This window comes from Choloepus didactylus, chromosome 1 (assembly GCF_015220235.1).
Source record: "Choloepus didactylus isolate mChoDid1 chromosome 1, mChoDid1.pri, whole genome shotgun sequence".
Taxonomy (NCBI): Eukaryota; Metazoa; Chordata; class Mammalia; order Pilosa; family Megalonychidae; genus Choloepus; species Choloepus didactylus.
The window spans coordinates 146765978-146789244 of NC_051307.1; the positions used below are offsets into that span (position 1 = coordinate 146765978).

Consider the following 23267-nt stretch of genomic DNA (forward strand, 5'->3'; position numbering starts at 1 on the left):
TCAAAAACTCACACTGGAAATATTTCTTTTTATTTTATGTAATACCTTCCTGTGTATACAATTGTTAGTTGTCTCTCCAGAGTTATTTACTTAGCAAACATTGCTTGGGCTCCTTTATATCTGGCAGTGTGCTCAGTGATGGGGGAACACCTGCTTTCCCTCTTCTTAGAGGAGGGTTGGTCTGGAGGGCACCTACGCAGGTGATTCTGGTGCAGGCTCAGAATGCTGTGGTGGTGCACACACAAGGAATATGGGACTAGAGAGCAGGCTGGCGGTACCAAACTCTCCTATGTAGTGAAAATCTCATTGCAGGCATTGATTTATTTGTTTGCTTGGTTTTGAAATTGGACCTTTCATGAGACTTGCCTCCCAGTGCCATAGATACTTGGAACCATTTATCATAAGATCTTTTTATAGAAGCCAGACGTGGGGTGGGGGAGTGAAGTCCAGAGCCTGTGAGTGAAACTAGGAAATACTTCTGTGGTTATTGTTTATAATTCAGGAGATCTTTATATTTTAAAATCTCATTAGCCATAATCACTGTCAGAGTGATTTCAACTTGATTTTAGAGATGATCATATTTTTAAGGACTAGAAGTTTCTTAGGGAGTTGGCTCTGTTGGGTGAAACCTCCTGAAAGGGCAGGCTTGGTCTCAGCTATATTATATCATCAGAGACAAGCGAGAGAAGGGACTTTTCCAAGAAATTAATGACATTATTAGTTTTGTGATGAATTGGCTGAGTAATGGTATGGTTTAAACCCTTGGCTTTTCTACTATAGTAATAAATTGATCTTATGCAAAAGGGTGCATCTTAGAATTATGGATAGAGCTAGGGATTTGAAGCCTAGCTTTGTTTCCTGGGTAGCCCCATACGTTTAGACAAATTTGCTCCTCTGAAATAGATGTTTTTTAAAAAATAGGGCAATGGAGTTCCTTCCTTAGGCTTTTCTTAGGGTTAAGGGAAACATTGTATGTAAAAGCTTCAGGTAGTAAATACTCAACAGATGGCGGCTATTTTCATGAGAAGCTGGCAGTTTTGCACGCTGGTTGGGGATTTATTGGCTGTGTTACAAGTAGAATTGTGGCCCCCTGAAAAATGTTCAAACCATAACCGCCGATCCTGTGATTGTGACCTTATTTGTAAATAGGACCTTTGAAGATGTTATTAGTTAAGAGGAGGCCATGCTGGATTAGGGTGGCCCCTAATCCCAATCCAATTCGATATGACTAGAGTCCTTTTAAGGAGAGGAAATCTGAACACAGGCACCGGTTCTCTGCTGCAACAGAGAGAGACGGCCATGTGATAGAGGCAGAGATCAAGTTACGGATTGCTGACAAGCCATGCAAGAACCTGGCCAACTTTGGAGGAAGCATGACACTGTCATCACCTTGGTGTCTCCATAAAGGTGAGACAACAGATTTCTGTTGTTCAAACCAACGGGTCCGTGGTACTTTGCTATAGCAGTTCTGGCAAACTAAGACATGGTGCTTTACGAAAAGGGATAAAACCTCGATATCTTTCTGATTATTTAATTTGTTTCCAGTATTTACATTTTGAAATAAATTAAGTCTTCTGATAATATGTACTCAGACATAGGCTTTTCTTTCTCTCTTTTCTCTCTTAAAATGTTATGGAAGGCAGGTGGGAGTGAGGCTTCACTCTGAAGCTGGAAGTGTCAAGGCAAAATTAAAGGGCAGGAAGCGGTTGAAATGCTAGATGAGCAAAGTGACTGGGGCTCACTGCTGCTGAGACCAGGGCTTGACTAGTGCCTGATTCTGGACAAGCCAGAAAAGATGCATCTCTGAATATTGTTCTGATGTAAAATTCAACAGGATGCACAAAAGAAGTGCAGTGCCTAGTAAACAGGAAAAAATGCTCACTCTTCCTAGTAATAAAAAATGTAATTTAAAGCAACAAGATGTAATTTTTAATCTATCAAATTAGCATAAATTAAAAAGAAAACATAATTCAGTTTTTGCAAAGATATGGGAAAGCTAGCACTCTCAGAGTGTTGATGTGTATGCATGTGTGCATATGTATATAAAGATTTGTGTACAAAGATGTTATTTGCACTGTTATGTATAAAGACAGATAGTTGGCAACAACCTTAGTTTCCCCAAATGGGGGGTTAATGTAATAGGTTATGATGTATCTAGAATAGAACGTAGAAATTAAAAGAGATCTGTAAAGATATTGGCATGGAAAATGTCCATGGTATGTAAATAAGTGAAAAATTGGGATATGAAATAATATGTATACTGTGATCCAAATTTTGTATTATATAATATAAATATGCATATAATACGATTGGATATATATTCACTAAAATGCTTTCAGTGGTTCTTTCTGAATGTAGGGGTTATGGGTGCTTTTAAATTATATGTTCTTTTTCAGCTTGTTCCTGTTGCCCAAATTTTATATAACAATTAAATCACTATTACAACATAGTGGAATGGACAAGAAGACAGAGAACTTAGCACAGGCTCTGTTTGGAGAATAGGGACACTGGGGGAATTTTCATGGACAGTTTTTGCTGACACTAAATTTGAAGACCCAAGGGCTTCAATCCTGTGAGTGTTCACACGTCTGTATTTTAGGACAGCCTATGATTTAGAATATGCAATTGGTTCTTTCATATTTTATGGCAATTCATTGCCTGGAATTTACTGGGGAAAGGATGTTATAAATACATATAAATATTTACCATGTTCAAGTTTGTTACCAAGTGGACGTGGATCCTAGTGACAGCAGAGATGCTGAGAGAATAGACATACTTTTGAGATACATGCACGGCAGATGTTAAACTGTGTTGCCACATGTGCTTTGGTATTTCAGATGGCAAAGAGGATATGTTTTGATCCGTATGAATCAACAGATTTTCAGATTAAAAATTCTAGAAAAATGGTCAACATTTGCAAAACTGTCATTGAATTTAGTTGGCTGAAGAATGTTGGGGAAGGCAAGTTGTCCGAATTTTTTAGTTAAATTTCCATTGTGTCTTCAGACCACAATCCAAAGGTTTTCCACCATATTTCTTATTTTGGTTCAGTTTTGGTGGGTGACCCCTTCTTTACTACCAAACAGTTCATTCACACAATCATGCTGGCCGTCCTTTACCCACAGCCGAGGTTGTGATATCAAGTTGTACGCTTGGCTCATGCTTCTCTGGCACCTGGCCACCCCTGCAGGCCCAGGGCACACTCCTGCCCTGCTGACTGAGATGCACAATTCATGATCCAAGTGGGAGATTCTTCCCTAATCAGTGAAAGGCATGTCTTGGATAGAAGGGAGATGTTTACAGGTTGGGGACAGCCCCCAATTAATGAAGCTTCCTTTGGCCCATTTAGAATCCTTTACTCCAATATGTTTGAAGACTTCTCTTTGAGTCCTTATATAAACAAAAATATTTTAAAATAAAAATTTGATGCACTCACCTGGATTACCAATAGCTGTCATCTTGTCAGGACTTCTTTCATGCTGAAGACATTCACGAAGACAGCCTGCATTAACAGGATTATATGTGGCTGACTTGAAAACCACCCATTAGCGAGGTTTGAACAAAGTAAATACAACCAGCACTCATATGCACCATTTGGGGTCCAGTGGTGGAGGCATGGTTGGGTTAAAGATGTCATCTGAATAGCAAATTTTTCTAATTTAATGCTGTCTTTTCTACTATATCAATCAAAAATTCACTTTATATTTATACTCATAGGATTATTTTAACTTAATACTCTTTAACATGGCTGTTGGCATAAAGTAGACAAATTCATATTCCTTTGGCTGAGCCTGCTTGTACTCACGTATTCTATCAGGTTTGTATTCCACAAGCTTTCTACATGAACTCATGCTGCTAGTTGCTCATTAAATTGTTTTTGCCTAAGTACTTCCTGATTAATTCTGCTATTATTTGTTCTTGTTTTTTCCTAGTACTGATGTTAACTGGTTGGTAATTTCCTGGATCTCCCCTTTGACACACACCTTAAAGATCAGGATGGTTATTATTATAATTATTTTCATGAATGTTCCTGTGGTCCATCATCACTCTCTATTTTCTGCGATGTTTACCATGTAAATCAAATATCTACAGGATGTAAGCATATTATTGATAGAAAACAAAGATCCCATTTTGTGGATAATAGTCACAAAAAATTCTTGGCAGAGAAATTCATGTTTTACTAAAATGTGTTTTGAAAATACTAAAATAAGAAAAAGAAATTAGTGGATAAAAATTAAGTACTAACAGCTAAATGTGTCTTTTTTGGCAAATCATTTGGGTTTTCCTGAATGAAAAAAAAATATAAAAGTCAAATTATTAAAATACTTAAAAATGCAAATAAAACATACTACTCATATTATTTATTCATGAGCAACATATGTTGTCTCCTTACATATGTTTTACTACTTTCTTTTTGCAGATAAATTGTTTATCATTAGGGTACAGAAATAAGCCAGTTTTTGGCCTTTAGTCCTGGCAGAGGCACAATTAATTAATCAATTCACCTATAACAAGTACTGAGTTAGCCATGGGGTCATGAAGAAGACACAGCTTCTGAATATGAAGTTCATATTCCAGTGAGTTGAGAGAAGCAGAAATATACAGTACTGCATTTAAGTAATAGAGGAATGTTCAGAGAATACAAAGAAGGGCAGAATTAACTCTGACAGGTGCAACTAGAAGAAAGCTGCCACAGTTTATTGGAGGTATTTAAGGCATGCCTTGAATGTCAGGGTACTCTAGACAGAGGTGCTGCATGTGCAGATGACACTAAGAAAATGTGCCTTTTGCAGCATGGATGGAAGGGAAATGCAATAATTCTTTGCTTCATTATTGATATCTTCTGCTGGATTGAAATCCTTCTGCAAGCAGAGACCAAATCAGCTGTGTTCATTACTGTACCCAGAATCTGGCACAGTGCTCGGCACATTGTACATTCACCATAACTATTTTTTGAAGAAATGAATGAATGAGGTGGGGGAAAGATTGTGAAAGGCAGTTTAAAGTGTTTGACCTGCATCCTGTGTGCAGTGAGAGCCACAGAGGTCATTGAGTCGGGATTCCGACGAGCTCATTTGTTGTTTAGAAAGAAAAAGGTAATTTTGGTGGAAACATAGAGGGTAGACCCAAATGGGACCAGATTGCTGGCAGAGAGATGAGTTAGGCATTCCAGAAGGGAAATGAGGAAGACAAACTAAGCGGTAATGCTGTGGATGGTGGGGGAAGCTTCTGAAATTCAGTGGAAGAGATTCACTCATTGTCTGGATATGGAGTAAGAGATGCAGAAAGGATTAGCTTTCTAGCTTGGGAGGCTGGGTGGATAGCAGTGCTATTAACTGACGTCAGGTTGCGAAAGAGGAGCATATGTTAGGGGAAGGATGAGTTTAATTTTGGTTGTACTTGGTTTGCTTTCCTGAGTAAAGCAGGACCAGATTTGAGAGAGGCAGCTTTGGGAATGATCGTGGAGATGATGATCAAGGCTATGGGAGAAAATGAAGTTAACAAGAAAGAGTGTGAAGAGCAAAGAGAAGAGGAAAACAAAGATGGGATCTTGGGGAACATATGCTTTCAAGGCATAAGCAGAGGGGAGGGGTCAACGGAGAAAAGAACTAACACTGATTCAGAAATAAACTGTGTGACGGATACTGTCTTGGGTACTTTGCATTTGCTATATCATTTAATCTTCACAACAACTTTGGGAGGAATTATCAGAGACACAGTGTCTTAGTTTGCCAGCCTGCTATGGGTTTACTTAAACAAGGGGAATTTCTTGGGTCCTGGTATTAAGGCTAGAAGTCCCAAATCTAGATATCAGCAAAGCTTGCTGTGGTATATTGAAAAACATTGGTTGGTCTTCATCTTCTGTTCCTGGGGAAGCAGACTCTAGAATCTTTGGAATTTCCTGTAATAGGATTGTCTTGTTCTTCATGGTGGCCCCAGAACCACATCTGAAGTTTCATCTGCTGGTGAGGCCAGGGGAGGGGCCAGCTACACCTGCAGTCTTAGAATGGGGCTGGATCCACCAGAAAGACCATGTAACTAGGGGGCTGGCACTTTGAGCCACATCATATCAGCCCTTTGTGAGAGAAGGGGACACTGCAGATCAAACTGAACCTGTGGAATTGATTCCATTGATCATTCCCATGTAATGAGACCCCATGTGAACTCAGGATATTCAAAAAAGCTTCTATGATTGAGAAAACACGCTGCTGCCCTGGCAGGACTGTGACACGTCCTGACTGCATGTAGAGAGGATGAGGAAGCTTGCACGAGACCCTCCCAGACCTTATCCTATGCATTTAAGTATAATGCTTTCAGTGAGTTCTGTGAGTCATTCTAGGAAACTATCAAACTTGAGGGGGGCAGAGTGGGAATCCCCAACTTTGAAGATGGTTGGTTGGAATTGCTGAGCTCCCAAGCTTGTGACTGTTTTGTAGAGGGCAGTTTTGTATAGGATTGCCCCTCACCTATGGTGTCTGGCCTAATACTGGATAATTAGAGTCAGAATTGAATTGACTGAATGACTTAGCAGTTGCTGATTGGATTTCTGATACCAATAGAGTTGGTGTCAAATGCTGTTGTGGATGTTGACTTTTTTGATACTCTTCTCACTTGCTTTTTCTCTAAAGACTGTAGCATTCTTGTTCTGGCTACAGGCAATCCTTGGGGTTCCTTGACTTTCCTGTCACATGGCAATGATTTCTCCTTTCTCTTTCAGGTTCCTGCTGACTTTCTCTTCTGTGACTTCAGGTCCTCTTTATAAAGGTCTCCAGTAATCCAGATTAGGACCCACCCTCCTCCAGTTGGGCCACACCTTATCTAAAAATAACGTCTTCAAGAGATCCTATTTGCAATGGGTTCACACCTTCAGGAATAAGGATCAAAATTATGAATATCTTTTCTGGGGTATATAACTCAATCTTCTAAAAATGGAAAGTTTCCCAGGAAATAGTGGCATCCTGAAGCCTTGGCTGGAGAGAGTTTAAAGTAGGTGTCAACAAACTTTTCTGCAAAGGGCAAGATTGTAAATATTTCAGGCTGTGTGGGCTGTAATGTTTCTTTGGAAACTACTCAAATCTGCTGCTTTGGTGTGACAGCAGCCCCAGACAAACGAGTGTGACTGTGTTCCAAAAAATTTTATTCATGGACAGTGACTTTCATAGGATTTTCACGTCACAAAATATTACTCTTATTTTGATTTTTTTTAACATTTAAAACTATGAAAACCATTCTGAACTCATGGGCCATACAAAAACAAGGAACAGTCTATAGTTTGCCAAGCTCTGGTTTAAAAGAAAAGGTTGAGTCAGATGCAAATATATGAGCCGTAAAAATGTCCCTGAATCTGGCAAATAGGAGGTAGGTGGTGATCTAGCAAAAGTGATTGCAATGGAGTGGAGGGGCAGCAACCCTGTTGTGATAGGTTGGGGAATAATTACTAGGTAAATGGAATAGGAGCAGAGACTTTCTTTAAAAGGTTGGCAGCGAAAGAAAAGACAGAATTAAGGTAATAGCTTAAGTGAAAGGCAATAGCTAAGGAAGTTTTCTGCTTTGTTTTAGGATTTAGGCAATTTCGCCATTTTTTTTTTTTTTTTAAATTGAAAAAGGAGCCATGTGAAAAAAGAGACTATAGATTTAGGAAAGCATAGAGCACTGGTAGAGCTGGAGATAGAAGGCAAAGAGTTCTATGTGCAGGGGACAGATTACATTTGGTTCTCTTTGCCCTTTGGCTGAGGTTTGTCCTAAGGTATTGTGTCTTTTCCTGTGGTCCCTATACTGAAAGGTGCTTTTAAAATGACTCAGTCTAATAAACAGGGTGCAATATGAGGTTTACACTAGATGGCTAAAGGAATTGGTTTTTGTAAGATGCAATTTACATCCCTGGGCTTAGTTCCACTTTTGTCAGGGTAATGCAACCAGAAGTTTTCCTACAATGCAGAGGAAGAACCAAATTGCAGATAAGGAGACTGTGCCAGTTTGTATATATTATGCCCCCCAGAAAAAGCCATATTCTTTAATGCAATCTTATGGGGGCAAATTAGTCTTTTTGATTAGGGTGTGACCTCGATTGGATGTTTCCATGAAGATATGACCCTGTCCATTCAGGGTTGGTCTTGATTAGTTTACTGGTATCCTTTAAAAGGAGCTTGCACAGAGAGCAGAGAGATGAAAACGCCCTGGATTATGCTAAGCCAAGACGCAGATGCTTGCTGACAGTTAGAGATGTTTGGAGATGTGGACAGAAGGATGTTTGGAGATGCATAGCTAAGAGAGGACAAAATGCCCTGAGAGACACCAAGAGATGCTTGGAGACATTTGGAGATGCTAGCCCCGAGTTTGCTCCCGAGAAGCTAAGAGAGGAAACCAGGTGCTTAGATGTACAGGATCTGAAGAAGCTAAAAGAGACAAGCCCAGATTTCACCCCAGAAAAGCTAAGAGAAGCCTAGAGACATTTTGGAGAAAGCCATTTTGAAACACAGCTGGGGAGCAAAGGCTCCCAGCTGACAGAGATGTTCTGGATGCCATCGCCCATACCTCACTGAAGGTATCATCTTGTTGATGTCTTACTTTGGACACATTTATGGCCTCAGAACTGTGAATTTGTAACCAAATAAACCCCCTTTATAAAAGCCAATCCATTTCTGGTGTTTTGCATAATGGCAGCACTAGCCAACTGGAACAGAGACCTTAATTTTATGTAAGGAAGAACCTCCTGAACATGATTTATAAGAGTGACTCAACCTAGAAGCCTTTGAATAATCAATAATCACCTGCTTCGAGACCAGGGATGACAGTTTTTGGAAGTGCTCTTACTTTTCAATTTTCACAAAACTTTTCAAGTTCATTATTTCATGTGATCTTTAAAATAATCCTACGTGACAGATAAGTCTGGTATTGGTATCCACAGTTTAGAGATGAAGAAGCTGAGCCTCAATAGAGTTAAATGTATCCCAAGATACTTAGTTAACAGATAGATTATATAGATTAGAACCCAAACATTGTAATTTTTGGTCTTATTCTGTTTCCATTATATCTTGCTGCTTTTCCTACTTGTAAGTTTGGAACATGCAAGAGAGTTTAGTGGTGATATATTAAATAAGATTTGAATTAAAATTATATCATCTACATGTGTTTAGAGATCTTTTAATTTAAGGGCTTGTTTTCAAATGGAGTCACTTTAATTTTCTATACTTTAATTTTCTATTCTGAAGTATAGAGTAAATGTATGTTAGTTTCTTTTACAATTAGAGCTTTATTTTGGCCTTCTGACTGTTAAGACCTTTTAGGAAATTTGAATTACAACTCAAAGCTATGTATTTAGGTAATTCCTATTTATGTGCACAAGGACCTTCTCTGATGAGCTCATTTGTAGGACAATTGTCTTGGCATGTCCCTCTTTTACTATTTTCTTGCCTCTAGCCTGTTGGGTAGCAGGCAAATGTACTATTACTGAGGGTGAAAACAACTAGTCAAAAATTTAGGGTTGTCTTTAATTGGTTGAAAAATAATGGAGAGAGCGTATTTAATGCATACTTAAATGATTTTACTATTACCCACATCAACTGTTCCATCTTTTTCTTTTCCCTCTACTTTCAAAATATTTGAGGGGTATTCTAGAGACATAATCTAAAAAAAACAAGGAAACAGGAGCAGTGGTGTTTTTAAATTAAATGCTACCTGCAGTTTGAATTTGGCTAGGACTTCCATCTGTGCAGGGCAGTTTGAAGACAATGCTGTCTAACCTGACAAAGAAGTTACTGTTGCCTTTGTGCTGTTATTTTACCTGCCATTCCCCCCACTCCCTTTCCCCCAATGCAACAAATTCTAATCTCTTCAACTTTTTGAATCCTTTACTGTGTGCTAATGAGGAAAGGCAAGAGGAGTGGGGTGGTCCAGAGAAAGTCATTTAAAAATGAAAAATGAACAAGCATAAAACATAATACATGTGGAAACAGTATAGGCCATGAGAAAAAATGTTGGGAAAATACATTTGACAGAGGAAGGGAGCCTTAGTAGAGCTTCAGAGCATGTGTTGTTTAAAAAATGGAAAAAAATGGAAGAAAATGGGCATAAAAGATAGAAGTCAACAACCCCCCAGTTACTATTTAAATATTTCTCATTACCTATGTAAAGTGACGTCTCTAACATGCTTGTTCATGAAAAAGATATAACACTAAGGTGTAATGGAACTTTCTAAATTTCAAGGAATAGGAGTCAGATATGTGTATTAAGACTAGATCACATTGTTAATAAGTTATTTTACAGCTATAATTAGGATCCTATTTTAATTTATATCCAATTTCAGTGGACCTTTTCCTTCCCACTCTAGGCTTGCTTTTTCTCTACTTCTCTGCACAGATCCCTGAGGGCATCACTCTTTCATCACTAACCTTGACCTTTACCTGAATCCAAAGTCTCCCAGAAGCCAGGTTTGTTTTTGGCACCCCAATATTATTTTAGTGCTAATTTAATTGTATTTTCATACTATAATTCCCTTCTGAGATCCAACCATGTAGGATGCATATTTTCTATGCTATTTCTACTTCCAATAACAGGTGCTTGGCACGTGTTTCTGGGATAATTTTCTTCATCAATAGAGATACAACCAAGATATCCTTTCCAAAGAGGTTTTAGAAACCAAATGTTTTGTATTTTTCCTTCCAATCTATTGTATCCGGTAAGGGCTATAATTAAAGATTATGAACCAAAGGAAATGGTTTTAAAGCACAATGTTTCCTGGAAAAGGATTAGCCATTTAATTACCAAGAAGGCTCTTCATTGTAGAATTCAAAATTTGCAGATAACAGAACCTCAGGCAATAATTTTTAAAACATTTTATAGAGAAATATTACAGATAAGTACCTCAAATAAACACACTACAATAAATAACTCTGAAGCAAGCACCCATGTAAAACCATCCAAGTGAAAAAAAAAAAAAATGTTGCCAGAATTCCAGGAGCCCATGGGTCTCTTTTTCTATCACAGTCTTCTCCATTGCCCTTAGAGATTATCACTTTGTGGACTTCTATGGCAATCAGTTCCTTAGTTTTCTTTATAAGTTTTCCACCTATCATTGTAACCGTAAGCAATATTGTTTTTAAACTTCATATTATAAATTGGATCATATATTGTATTTGTCTCCATCTTGCCTCTTTTGCTTAACTTAATGTTGGTAAGAATTTTCCATGTTGCTGTGTGTTGCTCTAGTCTGTTCATTTTCATTATGATAGACTATCTCATTGTTTGAATCTACCTACCACATGCATTCTCCCGTTGATAGACATTGGGCTAACATTTTGGCTATTATGAGTACTACTGGAATGAACATCCTTGTACATGTTTCCACTTATACACACATTTCTCAAGGGTATATCCCTGGAATGGAATAGCTGGGTCATAAGGTCTGCTAAAATAATAACTTTTACATCTAAATTATTTCAGAAATTTAACTTCTATACCTGGCTTCTATACTTCCATTCTTGGCTCACCTTTATGCAGAGAAAAAGCCCAGGCAGTAGGAGCATAGACTTTAATTTGACTGTCTCTTAATAGCCTTGTAGCAACCACTCTCGTAGGGAATGAAATTGAACGCTTTTTCTCTTCATGATTTTCTCACTCAATGAACTCACAGAAGCACCCTGTTTACTTTCCCAATTCCTGTCTTAAATTTGAAGGGCAGTTAGCTATCCTGGTGTGCTGTTTACTCTCTATTTGTACCCCTATACTTCCAAAATCCATCCACTATCCTTTTCTGTACTGCTCTACATCCTGGGAGGCTGACTTTTACTGATGGCATCATGTGGAGCTTCTTGCTGCTGGCTTCTGGTTGGGTTTGGCCAATGAAAGTTGGATTTGGCTTCTGATTCTGGTGTCTTGTTATATTTGGCTAATAAGTGGCACAGGTTGGAGATCTGAGAAAAGAGAGATTGGGGTATTTCCTCCTGGCTCCCTCCCTGCTTTGGCACTGAGTGTCTAACAGTAGCTCCACTCTTTCATGAATCTTGTTCCTCCTGGAAGGCTCATTCTTCATAGCTCCAGTTCTCCACCAGGAACACCAACTCCTGCCCTTGTCTCTCTAGTCCCAGGAGTGTGATGGCTTACTACTATTGCTAGTCTCTAAGCACCTTACTACCTCTTTCTTCCTTACCTCTACCAACACTTCTGTAAGGTTTTTTTGAAAGTCTTTATTTGATCCATCTGTGGTGAATTCTCTTTCGTGCTTGGACCCTGATATACCCGGTTTTTAATTTCTATTATATAGAAGTTGCAAATATTTCTTCAATTTCAATGCCCACTCAAATTCTCTGAATTATTGTCATATTTAATTTTAGGTTTTAAGTAGAAAAGCATAGCTAAAAATGAAAGCACTCAACCAGATATATAAAGAGGCACCAAAGATTGGCCAGAGTAATTGAATGTTAGGTGATGTGTGTTACACGTGAATTGAAATATGCATCACATGGATTAAGCTGGGATCATAAATTGGAGCCCATATGCCATCCCTGCAAACTGGTGGCTTGTCAAATTATTTATGGTTTTCTAAATCTCTAATACTCAAGGATTTCTTAGTTACCCTCCTTTTATAAGTGTGTCCAAGAAGTTCTTCTTTATGGCCAACTAAACTAATCTCCTGCATTTTATCCGACCTCCTTTAGTTCTAATCTTTGGAAGAGAGTAGATCACACTCATGCTAGTGGTAACAAGGCCAAAGATATAGGCTGAATACCTGAAAGAACCATGGAATTTTAACATTTCAACTGGCCATAGGCTTTACCCCTATTTCAAACTCTTTTGAGCTCAGATCTTTTACAGGTATTGCTCCTGCTGATGCCTCCAAGCCTTGTGTGCTTGGCTTCATCCAGCTTTGGAAACAGAAAACCTTACCTTCTATCTTACTCTAAATTAGTGGTTCTCAAACTCAAATGCACATCATGATCACCTGGAGGGCTTGTTAAAGCCACATGATGGACCCCACCTTCAGGATTTATAATTCAGTAGGTCTGGGATGGGACCTAAGAATTTGCATTTCTAATACATTCCCAAGTAATGCTAAGGCTGCTGATCCTGACATCAGGCTTTGAAAGCCTCTGATCTAAATATACATTGAGGAAACACCTATTGGCAACATATTTGTGCATTTTAACTTTATCAAATTCCATTAGATGACCAAAGGAGTTAGTCTTTTTTAAACGGTGGTAGCTCAATATAACAGAAATATTTAGATTAATAATCTATCAGAGTGTTTCTCCTTAGCCCCATTTGTTATTTCTGAATGCATAAGTGTCAGATATTTAAGCACAAACATGCAGACTCCACATCTATATGGGGAAGAAAAATAAGAAATAATTGTCAATCCATTCAATTGATCCAAAGATATTGTATTATTACTAGATATAAGTGATGAAGATTTTATTTATTAAAATATTTTAGTTGGTTCCCTTTGAATACATAAACCTTAGTGTGTATCTGAAATAATATGTCAAGTCTTGGTCTAGGTATATTATTTCTAAGGAAAAGGACTGTGTAATATTGCCCGCTATATTCTCATTGCTTGGAACAATGCCAGATGTATAGAGATGTATAGTAGCTGCTCAATAAAGACCATATGTTGTTATTGAGAAAGCCAAATGCTATCCATTCATTGAAGAGCTCCATTCTATGTCTTCTTACCTGCCAAATATTTATTAAGATAAAAACCTCATTTGATATTCTAATGATTCTGTTGCTTATGGTTTCAGAATTTTGCATGCAGTTCGAAACAGATTGTAAGGATGGAGTCCTATGGAATGTGCTGTGAATGGGGCCAATTCCAAACCACCAAGATACTGTTTGTATTGCTTAATAGCCTCTGAAATCAGTATGAGACTAATGTACAGTTAATAATTTTACAACTGTCCTCTCCTAACACAAAACACAAGGCATTTTAAATAAAGAGAACAAATTTAAATACAATTTGTATCAACACATTACAGTAATATTTGTACCTAGGGAAAAGGAAAAGAATGTAATGGGTTTTAATGCATATTGCAGTACAAATAAATGCTCAGCAATACTTTGACATTGTAGTGGCTTTTATAATTTCCAAAAATAATTATTTTTCCTTTTTTATTTCTACTATTAACTGCTTGAACTTCTTACATAAGTGAGAGTTCTGAGGATTTGGAATGCATCTATTGATAAATAAGTTTTTTTAAGTTGCTTGATTAGTGACTGACTCTGGCTTCTGTGCTACTGCTCCAACTTCTGAACTGTGACTGTATTTTAGTAGAATGGGTCCAATGCTTGGAAAAAAACAAGGTGGAAATCAGTTAACATCATGGAAAAAAACAGTGCTAAGTTGAGATGCCAAACAGAAAATGGTGTGTAAGTAACGTTGGCAATAAAAGGAGCAGATTTAGCAGTTCACAATCACATTTCAAAATAAATTTATTAAACTTCAAGGGGTGCTTTTGAATTACGTAACATAAGAGTTTGTATATGAAAAGAGCAGTATCTGGAAAAGAGAAAGAGCTCAAACCATTATTAGCAACACTCATCTCCTCTCTTCTAGGGGACAATCCCTCATTCTATGTGACATGTTGTCATTTCATTGATAAGTTTTTTTAGAACTTCTCTGTTGTATAAAATGCGTAGATTTTTACCTTCACTTGCCAGAGGCTTAGTAAAGTACAGAAGTAGCATCCTGAACGTAGAACCAGAAAGAATTTGGAATACCTTCCCATTGTATAGATGAAGAAATTGAAGCCTAGAGAAGTTAAGCGACTCATCCAGATTCACCTAAATTGCTGACTGTTTCAGGGCCAGAAGTCAAATTGCTTACTTATCCATTCAATGCTTATTATTTAGCACACATTCAAATGAGGAATTAAATTGATAAATAATTGTGATAAATCATAAGAAACCACTAGTCTCATAATAATAGTTTTTAATTTTCAAACTGATACTAATACGCATTATTAGAGTACAGATGTGTTTCAAAAAATGAGAAGTAAATGTAACTAATACATTATAGATATTTTAAATGAAATAGTGTGACTTGACAAGAAAACAAGAATTTTTATTCTTGCAATGCATTTTACAAGTTGATTTTTTAGCATATTTTATAGGAAGCAAAGTGTAAGGAAGAAAGAATGTGGGTTGGAAGACAATTGGGTTCTCGTTCTGTATCTGTCATGTACCAGCTGCTTGATTTGAGCTTCTCTGAGTCTCAGCCCCTTTATCTTGAAAATGGATACATTTGCCTCTTGGTATTGGAGTGAAGAATATGTGGCAGTCTTTTGAAAATTGCAGAATGTTATACAATGCACGGTGTCATCATGACATAACAGAATATAGTATTTAAGAGCAACTGTTGGGTTATATTTCTTGTGCAGTAATACTGTTTCTGCCACATACTGGCAAGATACCTCTCCAGGCCTGTTTCCTCATCTATAGAATGGATATAATGATAGTACTTACTTCAGAGTTTTTGTGAGGATTAAATTGGTTTAATTTACATGAAGCTAGCATAGCATCACTGTATTTATTAACACTATTGATAATGGCATTAAAATGTTATATTATAAAATCAATATGTTTTTATATTGCAAAGTTAGTAATGTGATATAAAAGAGCAATTAATAAGAAAGGGAAAGTGTTAAATTAGTCTAAAATATCCTATTCATTAAAATGTATGAAAGACTGGTAAAACTAAGCAAAGAGGAAGTTCCTTGAAAAAATTCACATGTAGTAACTTGAGGATGAACATGGCTAATTAAAAAATCAGGTTCAGAACTATCCTTACTTAGAATTCTTCTCATCTCTTGGCTCAACTGACCATTACAACCTTATTTGTCTTAATGATAATTCCTCATTTTATTCCCAGCTGTTGCCATGTCTCAGCATCATAGAGGAAAAAAAAAAAAATAACAGATTTTGGCCTAAGACCAGGGTTCCAAGACAGCAATTAAACATGTGAAGATTAGTAAAGTAGTTGGTACTTTGCATGTGAAAAAGAAGGAAATGAAAATCAATAAGCAACAGGTAAATAGGATTTTGAATAGACTGGTAAGATTTTTGACCCTTGGGCAAATCCCCTTCCAAAATTTAACACCATAACTTATTTAATTTAACTCATTCATAACAAGCACATTTTGAATAGGGAGAAAGAGTGGTGTTTATCACATTCAATTCTCAGAAGGAGAAAAATATCAGGATTTCCGATTGCAAAAATTCTTTGAATTGATAGAGATCCTTTCATGCTAAAATTCTGTAATTGCTTGAGTTCTTTTCAGTGAACAATCATGCAAAATGCTATCCTTAATACAATTTTTTGGGAAAATTTTTAAAATTAAATTCTTAAATGACTCATTATATTTCACTGGAAGAACACATTGTTGAGGAGGGACAAATGACCCATAGTGTACACGTCACGACTTTTAGAGCAATGTTTTTTTGAGGAAACTCACAGAGACAGGACCCTTGCAGGCATGTTTCCCCAGCACTCTGGAATAGCACGGCAATCTAGCTGTGTTAGATGCCAGGCTCTAAGAGAGGGAAGATTTAGGCTGGGGATGTCTTAAGCTGCATGATTAGGGGAAGACCAGCCCTTGCTGTGCCATAATCAGGGACTTAATCAACATCACCCGAGATGGAAAAGGGTCTTTACAGCCTCATGAATAGTTGTATCATATTAGCTGAAAGCATGACTCGGCTATTGTCTTTATTTGGAAGTTAAGTATGGTTTAATGGTGCGTAGGATGCCGCGTTGACAAGAGATGGACTTGGGTGGCTTTGTAGTATGTCAGCTTGGCTAGGTTCAACCTCATTTCTCAGAAAAGAATTATCTTCATTGTATGTTTCCAATTAGGGTGGACAGCAAGAGTTGTTGTTGTGTGTGTATGTGTGTGTGTGTACAAGATTTGGAGGATGGAAAAGAAGCAGCCACCATGTTGTTTTTACACTTAGAAGATCAGGGCAAGTTCTATTGCAGTGTGGGGCAGCAACTGCCTTATCCACCTTCCTCTGAATCTTCTTTCAGTTTCCTGGGCCAGGTGTGAGTTTAGTGCCATAACAAAGAGCACCAACTTTTATTGTAGGATACTCATATTATCAAAGTTGGTGGAAATGAGAACCAGATTGGGTTCCAGTCTGTCCTTGTACTTCCAGCTTGGGCCTGTGGGTTTCAGCTTATCTTTTCTCTGCCCCATTTACATCCATGCTTCCTGATTGTCTGCCCATCAGCCTTCAAGCTCCAACATGAGATGTAAAGACAACAGCTTTATAGAAATGGCTAAACCAGCTCCTGCAATTGCATGAGGTCAAATTCTGCTATAAATTATATTATCATATACATCTTCTGATTTTCTCATGGCACCATAATTGTTACAGAATTTGGTAGTGAGAGTGAAGTATTTCTTGAAAGAGTTCTACTGTAAAAACAAGCCGGGAAATGGTTTGATGGTAGGGAGAGTGAAGTGTGTCATATCTTATTCTTTGCTCAAAATGGAAGTTATAAAAATATAAACCTTTCCATTTCCACTAGTGAAGCATGACCCCTCTACTTTAATATGTCCTTGGAGACTTTAGGGGATGCTAATATCCTCAGCCTGGCATACAAAGCCCTTCATGATTTAGTCTTCTGCAAATCTCTCTAGCTGCAATCTTCTCCAGTCCATGAAAACACTTTAAGCTCTAGCCACTTCTAAAATTATTAGTAATGGATCACATGCTTTCACTTCCTAAACACTTTTAAGATTTGGCTCAGGAATCCCCTGGTGACCCTCTTTGATTGCTTAAGACTGGCTAGGATCTTTATATCTTTATTGTGGTACATTTCATGTTGTGCTTTGGTAGATCAATTCTTCTCTGTCTCCAACACCACAGGCTTTTGGTCAGCTGATATCTCTTGGATATGGTACGAGTTCAATAAGTAATTTTTATTTGAAGGTGCATAGACAGATGGCATCATATGGGAAATAGAGCATAATTTTGATTGGTTGAAGAATCAGAAAGTCTTCTTTGGGAGCTATCTTTTTAAATTGCCCCCCTTTTTTTTTCTGCCATGAGATGAAATCAGTATATAAATACAAATTTTCTATAAGCCTCCAAGAGACTTCAGTTTACTCCTGTTTATTAAATACTTTCCCCCTCTTTGAAATTTTTTAAAACATTGGCCCAAAAGTTTAATATCAGAGTTACACAGTGATTTCTTCACCATGTGTAGGAGTTGGACAAGCAAAATCATTGCCTTGTTTTTGCCTGTCCTTACTAGAGACAAACATCAGCATGCCATTTTGTAGACTGAAGTGGAATCTTTTTTCCTTGGTAAAACATTTAAAATGTAACAGTCATATTACATTATTTTTTAAGTGGTGTCTGTATTTGCATCATTTCTTTTGTTCCTTGTGTGTAAGTATATGTGTGAGCATGTGCATGTATATCTCTGTGTGTGTGTATGGTATAGAGGGAGAGAATAAGTAGAACATGTAAATGTAACAATTTTTTTCATAGTTATAAAACGTTTCTAAATCATCCTATCACCTTGCCTTTACTGTGTTTAAATTCAGGAACTTTATCACGTACACTTGGTTAGCACCTAAAATGGAATGAATAAACATGAAGAACTGTAAAAGTTCTTCACAAAAACAAGAATGTTATTATGGTCATTAGTGAAGCATGGAGTTTGGATAGTGTCTCTTTTTAGTTTTTATTTACTTAACTCATTCTTGTTTTTTGATATGTTCTGCATGAAACTAATTCATGTCATTTTATTCTCCCCATGTACTATGTATCTGTAAACTGGATAAGCAGGGTTTTCTTAGAATTAGGATATCACTGCAAACAAGTTATCAGTAAAATTGAGCCACCTGAATTCATTTAATATCTTTAAAATTCATTTAATTTTCATTTAATTTCTTTACCAAATGCATAAGATCTTTGAGTTCAGATGAAAAGTTTCAGAGACCTGAATAATGGACAAATCCACAGGACACATAACATTTCTCCTTCTACAGTAACATAACCCTTGATTGGTCAGGGAAAATAAATGGAAGAAATTTCAGAAACAAAGGCTGTTTATCAAAAATTTCTCCCTTATTGGTTTCTTAGGATTCTTTCCTGCAGTGTCATCAGTCCAGACATGTAGTTCATCTGCTACTCCTTATAAATGGAATGAGTGGCTTGAGATATCTGAAGACAATGTTTTGCTCTATCTTCCCTCCCTTCCTCCCTCCTTTTCTCCCTCCCTCCTTTCCTCCTTCCTGTCCTTCCTTCCTTTCTTCCTTCTGTCTTATTTGCTTATTTGCTTCCTAGCTGGCTGCAAGCATTTCTCAAGTGCCTGCCATATGCCAGACACTGTATAAGGGGCTTTATCTCATTTGATCTTTACACAAACTTTATTACCTACTCATTTTACATATGAGGAAACTGAAGCTCAGAGTGGTCAAGTAATTTGTCCAAATTCCAAGTCTGTAGGTATTGAGCTAGGATCACATTCAGATATGTCTCACTCTAGGCACTACACAAAGCTGCTTCTCTAGGTTATTTTTCTCCAGAGTAGAGGGTTTGGAGGAAGAGGAGCAGAGAATGAGGCTAGCAGGTGGCTGGGCTGGATCAACTTGTATTAAGTATTTTTGAACTAGAGATTCAGCAATGGAGGGGCTGGGAAAGGAGTTGCCCGTAGTTGACACGATGGCTTTGCATGAATTATGAAAACGTACTTCTTCCTCCAAACCAGAGGACACAACTCAGAATGCAGAGCATGAACAACCAAGCCTGGCCTCCACTCATTCACTTTCTGGGTGCCCTTTGACAGGGCACAACCTGCACTATGGTTCGTGGTGGCTCTGAATGGAAACACCTACCATGACTGGCAAGCAGGGGCAAATATATGGAAACAAAGCAGAAGACCTGCTGCACAGCTGACTCCCACTCAACCTTTGCACACTCCCACAAATTTTCTGCTTCATTTATGAAGCAAAATCCAGAATGCAACATTATAAATGTATGGTTAAAAATAAACTAATTTTCTCCATGCTGTAAACAAATGAAATACATAGTCCAGACTCCTTGGCTTGGTTTATAATCTGGCTGCCAACCATCTTATTTGTCTTATATCCCCAACATGACTTCTGCTCTGCACAACAGTTGCAAGTATCTCATGGTATTTTACACTAAGTGGGATTGAGCAAATTCTAACAAATATTTTATAAATCAATAAAGTATAATAAAACCTAGCAGGTTAAAACAATAACATGGAAGATAAAATAACTCACACTATATCCCAAGTTAAATATTGGAATAAAACAGTAGAGACAAAGTTGATTTTTTTTTTTTTTTGGTTCAGGTGGGTGCTATGAAGGGGTAACAGTCAAGGGAGTTGAGAACATTGGCAAGTGAATTTTGAAGAGCTGAACTATTGAGGCTAAGCTTGAGAGGGAAATGGTGAAGTGGGAGTGGTGGTGATAGTTTGGAAAGAGGATATTGTGAGAGAGTCAAGACCTCAAAGAGGGAGAGGTTGGTTACACAAGTTAGAGAGATGTGTAGAGGTCTGGAAGTGGGACAGGGACATGAGCTGATACTGTTTCCACTTGTGAAGGCCACAGGGAACGTGATGTCTCATGGAAAGGAGGTAGATAAGTTGTTCTGTCAAGAAGTCTATGACAGGAAAGTTTGTTTATGATTCCACAGACATTCCAGAGGGCACAGGAGGAAGATCTGAGAGGAGAAGTATGTGGGGATATAGATCAGAGGAGTGGAAGCCCGGAACAGTACGGAGATTAGAGTTGGGAAGACGCGAGACGTGAAGCCTTTCACTGATTGCAAGTTTCCCACACAAGTTTTCCCAGCAGTCTCCTTGTGTCTGATAAAAGGAGATAGGGATCTGGCGTCTCAGGAGTCTGCAGTGCCTTGGATTAACCATTCTTTCTGGGAATTCTTGGTTGATGTTCACAAGCTGGTCCCAGGACCTTCACTGCTCTTAAATCGTGAATTAAAGTCCTTTAAGTTTTGCACTAAGGATTTGCACTTTTTACTTGAGATTGTTTTGGGGAGATAAAGTAAGGGGCATGGAAGACAAATAGCTAACGGCCGGCCCCTTGTTTTTTGTGTCTGTTTTTTTTCCCACAAAAATAAGTTTATGCTGTTGATTGTATTGCATAGAAACAGCAATAGTAATAGCTAACATTTATTAAACACTTGCTACATATAAAAAGATGCCAAGTTCAACACTTTAAATAGATTATCTCATTTATTCCTACAACATGGGCACTGTTTTTATTCAACATGGGTACTGTTCTTATCCCCATTTTATAGATGGGAAAACTGAGACCCAAAGAAGATAAATAATATGCCCAAGTTCCCTTATGTTAGTAAGTGGTGGAGTTAGGTTTTGGATCCTTCACACTCATAACCCCATGCCTTGAGCAAGCATTCAGGACTCTTCACAACCCCTTTTATCAACATTCTTGATTCCCAACATGCTCGAGGTATCCTTGTTTTTTCCAACTACTGAACACCCCACGACTGGCTTGAATGCTTCTTTTTCTCTCTTCATGCTGTGTCCTCTTCTTGGATTACCCTTCCCTCCCCCTCTATCTATTGTGTGTTCCCACATGCTTTTCTCATGTCTTAATATAACAATCTTTATTGCTGTCATTAAAATGGGGTTGCTGAGAGGAGTTTTTTTCCACATAACACCATGTATTTCTTATGCGCATCAAGAATGATTATTCATTCCTAAGAAACTGAAGCCCCTTTTTCTTTAAAATACATTTTTATTGTGAAATTTGACATATATAAATAAGGGTGGCAACTTTTAAAGTATTATTCAACAAGTAGTTAGAGAGCAAATTTCAAAGAATGTTGTGGGTTACAGTTCCACAATTTCAGTTATTTCCTTATTGTGAAATATAATATAATATACAAAAAGGTGGTAAGTATCAAAGACAAATTTAACAAGTTGTTATATAGGTAATTTCAAAGAATGCTATGGGTTATAGTTCCACAGTTCCAGTTATTTCCTTATTGTGAAATATAAGATAGATACAGAAAGGTGATAACTTTCAAAGTATAATTTAGTGAGTAGCTATACAGCAAATTTCAAAGAATGTTGCAGGTTACATTGCCACCATTTCAGTAATTTCCTTCTAGCTATTCTGTTACCTTAGCATCTAAAAAAATATTTATATAAAGATTCAGTATTCGTTCTTCTTTATCAAATCCTATCTTATCTGTTGCTACCCCTTCTTCTTGTTTAATCACTTTCTCGATCTTCAGGGGTGTCTAGGCAGTGACCACCCTATCTTGTTCATATTGAAAAGGGGTGTCAACATTATGGGAAAGGGGGCTGCATCTGGTTGTTCTTAAAGAGACTGTTGCCTCTGGTTTTAGGACTTGTTTGGCATAGGAACACTCCGGTGGATTTAAGTTTCTGAGAGAGAAATTTAGTGAGTGAAACGTTTATAGAATCTCAAATAGGGACCTAGGTATTTTGGGACTAGTGTTGGTTAGGGCTTGGCATACTGTGGCCATTAGGGATATCTAGCTGGTGCTTGCAGAAGAGTAACCTCCAGGATAGCCTCTCGACTCTATTTGAAATCTCTTAGCTACTGTAACCTTATTTTGTTGCTTTTCTTTTCCCCCTTTGGTCAAGAAGGCATTCTCAATCCCTTGATGCCAGGGCCAGGCTCATTCCTGGGAGTCATATCCTACATTACCAGGGAGATTCACTCCCCTGGGAGTCATGTCCCAAGTAGGGGAAGGTTAATGAATTTATTTGCTGAGTTGTGAAGCCCCTTGGTTTTTAAGAATGAATTTCAATCATACGTAATATTTCCTAGAATGGAGAATTAGCTGTCCAGTTTAATTCTGGAATAGAGATAAGTCCCATGAATGGGAAATGGCAGACACTCATTGAGAGGGCAGTAATTCCCCTTGCTGCTCACTTTTATCCCTAGGCAGTGGGAATTGAGCATATGGAGGTCAGAGAATGTGAGAGAGGTTAAGAGTATGGAGTTGGTATTTACATTCACAGAGGAGGAAAGAGGACCACTGGCTTTGAGGGAGATATGTGAAAGTATTTACTTGAGTTTCTTCCTGAGCTGACTGAATTGAGGGTAACTTGTGGAAGCTGTGTAGCCAGTCCCGTTGATTGGATTTGTAACAAGCGGGAGTAAAAGATTTTCTGTAACACCATTATCTTACCCACAACTACTTTTGTAGTTCTGAGACCATAGGAAAAGAGGGATGTGGACCAGTCATTGTCCTGGTTCACCAATAGAAAAAGG

At 37.8% G+C, this 23267-nt stretch overlaps 1 long non-coding RNA gene across 1 annotated transcript in view; it reads left to right on the forward strand.

The window, feature by feature from the left end:
* LOC119539461 overlaps positions 1-23267 on the forward strand; it is a 93038-nt gene that overhangs the window by 68742 nt on the left and 1029 nt on the right. The gene's annotated exons all lie outside the window — the stretch shown is intronic.